Raw genomic sequence first — 3,076 nt, 5'->3', positions numbered from 1 at the left:
TGAGACAAGGTCTCCCTCTGGCACAGGCTGTGCTACAGAGACCCAATCATAGCTTACTCCAACCTGGAACTCTTGGGCTCAAGCCATCCTCTGCCATAGCTAGGAACACAGATACTACTGCACTGCCTAATTAAAAAAATTTTTCTGTAGAAATGGGGTCCCACTGTGATGCTCAGGCTGGCCTTCAACTCCTGGTCTCAAGAGAAACTTCTACCTGCAGTCTCCCAAGGTGCTGGGATTATAGGAGTGAGCCACCATGCCGCAGTTGTTACCTCATATTAAATATGTAATCATTAGAGGTGGGCATAGTGACTATCACTTGTAATCCTAGCACTCTGGAAAGAGACCAAGGCAGGAGGATTGTTTGAGACCTGGAGTTTGAGACCAGCCTTCGAAAGAGTGAGACCCCGTCTCTACCAAATCAAATATAGAAATAAAAACTAGCCAGGGGTCGTTGCTGCAATCATCTGTAGTCCTAGCTACTAGACAGGCTGAGTGAAGCAGGAGGACTGCTTGATCCCAGAAGTTTGAAGTTACAGGGAGCTCCATCACACCACTGCATTCTATCTGGGACAATGAAGGGAGACCTTGTCTTAAACAAACAAAAAATATATAGGCCAGGCTTGGTGGCTCATGCCTGGAATCCGGGCACTCTGGGAGGCCAAGGTGGGTAGAATGCCTTGAGCTCAGGAGTTGGACACCATCCTGAGCAAGGGCCAGACCCACTTCTCTACTAAAAATAGAAAAAGTAGCCAGGGATTGTGGTGGGCACTTGTGGTTTCAGCTACACCGGAGTCTGAGTTAAGAAGACTGCTTGGGCCCAGGAGTTTGCTCTGTGTATGTAATCATTCTGGAAGCTGAGGTGGGAGGATAGGTGAAGCCCTGGAGTTTTAGAACAGCCTGGGCAACACAAGGAGAACCCCCCCATCTCAAAACAATTTTATAGGGCGGCGCCTGTGGCTCAGTCGGTAAGGTGCCAGCCCCATATACCGAGGGTGGCGGGTTCAAACCCGGCCCCAGCTGAACTGCAACCAAAAAATAGCTGGGCGTTGTGGCGGGCGCCTGTAGTCCCAGCTACTCGGGAGGCTGAGGCAAGAGAATCACTTAAGCCCAGGAGTTGGAGGTTGCTGTGAGCTGTGTGATGCCACGGCATTCTACCGAGGGCCATAAAGTGAGACTCTGTCTCTACAAAAAAAAAACAAAACAATTTTATAAATAAAAATATAATCAATGGAAGCTAAATACCCAAGACATTTGATATCTACTATCATGATTTTTTTACAAAATTAAAACATTTTTACATACTTTTTTCTTCTTGTTTCTTTCATTTCTATTTCCCGAAGGATTTCATATAAATTGAATGTATTTTTTGTATCCGAATGTTTTATTCATTACCTAATCATATTTCTCTATTACAAAATAAGTACATATAATTTGAAGTTAAATTTTTTTTTTTTTGAGATAGAGTCTCACATGTTGCCCTCGGTAGGGTGCCATGGTGTCACAGCAACCTCAAACTCTTGGGCTTAAGCGATTCTCTTGCCTGAGCCTCCCAAGTAGCTGGGACTACAGGCCGCTGCCACAACTCCTGGTTATTTTTCTGTTGCAGTTGTCATTGTTGCTTAGCTGGCCGGGACTGGGTTCGAACCCACCCTTGGTGTATGTGGCTGGCACTGAAACCACTGTGCTATGGGCGCTGAGCCAGGTTGCTATGAGCTTTGATGATGCCACTGCACTCTCTCCAAGGTGACAGGAAACAGTGAGATTCTGTCTCAAAAAAAAGATAATTGGTTAGTGACTTTTAACCATTCATTTGCAATGTAACTACTCCAACAATAACTATCTAACTAGTATTTTTTCCCCCATAAAATGTCCTAATAACCAAGAAGTGAATTTATTGGTTTACTAGAGGTCTTTTCCTTACAATAAATTGAAATAAAACATTGACACATATTCTTTATTAAACTGCTTGACAATTTGCTTTAAACAAAACAATGTGGAGTGAAAAAAGCAGGCACAGAATAACAGAGTATGACTGCAATTTTGCCAAAGAGAGAAATTAGCTTCTTTGGTTTAGGAGTGCAAAAAGTGAGAAAATGATTACCACCAAAATCAAGTTAGTGTCTGGTTGTATGGTCCAGAGAAAGGACTGCAGTCAGGACTGGGCGGGGGTGTGTGCTGACAATATCCTAAAGTCTGGTTACCCACAAGGCCTATTCAGAACCTCTTACCTGCTCAAAAGTTAAAAACTTTCCCCATAATAAGCAGCATAAAAGCCAAAGATTCATACAAGAAAAGCAAATAAACTGGAACAGAGCAGCGACTCCAATAAATAATGGCTTGTCAAAATAGTACACTGTTTTATTAAATAAGCTCGTTGTGGGGCCGGTGCCTGTAGTCCCAGTTACTAACAAGACTGAGCAAGAAAATCACTTACATCCACAGGTTGTTGTGAGTTTAACATTATGCTATAAACACAACTTAACTTTCTTTTGCAACCTTTATGTAGCCTCGCCAAAGCAAGGCCTCAAAAAATTAGTTCATGACTCAGAATTGTTCCTCTCCACGGAAATCTTTAGTAAAAGGCGAAAGATTTGTGCGATCTGAAGAGAAACCAGAGTATACTGGTGAAGGCCTTCATTCATTCCTCGGGTAACAGCAACTCCCTGTACACTGATGGTGCCTAATCATCCCAAGAGTTCCTGCCTCAGAAGTCTATACAAAAAATGCTGCAAACAAAAGCTCTCATCCTTAGAAAAAGCGAACAATACAAAATTTGTTTTTACATGAAAATAGTTGTACTGTCTGCAATGTGTTATGGGTATGCAAATTAACCTGAATAATCGTCCTTTGGACTCCGGAAATACCTTGTGTTCACTGTGCGCTGCGGGCCACCATTAGGGGGCGAGGTGTAGCCCTTGCTGCCTGGGATTTAAACACAGTCCTGGTTATCTGGAGCCATCCTGATTTTATCATCTGTTTGTATGTTGGGATTTTGAGTATGATTTTTTTTTTTTTTGAGACAGTCTCAAGCTGTCGCCCTGGATAGAGTGCCGTGATGTCACAGCTCACAGCA

The 3,076-nt window shown here is 43.1% G+C and overlaps 1 non-coding gene across 1 annotated transcript; it reads right to left on the bottom strand.

Moving 5' to 3' along the window:
- Positions 1 to 2,507: 2,507 nt before the first annotated feature.
- LOC128589298 (U5 spliceosomal RNA) lies at positions 2,508 to 2,623 on the bottom strand. The gene has a single exon (XR_008380894.1). It is a non-coding gene; the product is annotated as a U5 spliceosomal RNA (small nuclear RNA).
- Positions 2,624 to 3,076: the final 453 nt, after the last annotated feature.

This window comes from Nycticebus coucang, chromosome 6, assembly GCF_027406575.1.
Source record: "Nycticebus coucang isolate mNycCou1 chromosome 6, mNycCou1.pri, whole genome shotgun sequence".
Taxonomy (NCBI): domain Eukaryota; kingdom Metazoa; phylum Chordata; class Mammalia; order Primates; family Lorisidae; genus Nycticebus; species Nycticebus coucang.
Note: the sequence above shows the minus strand (reverse complement) of the source record. Positions and strands in the feature narration are given on the sequence as shown.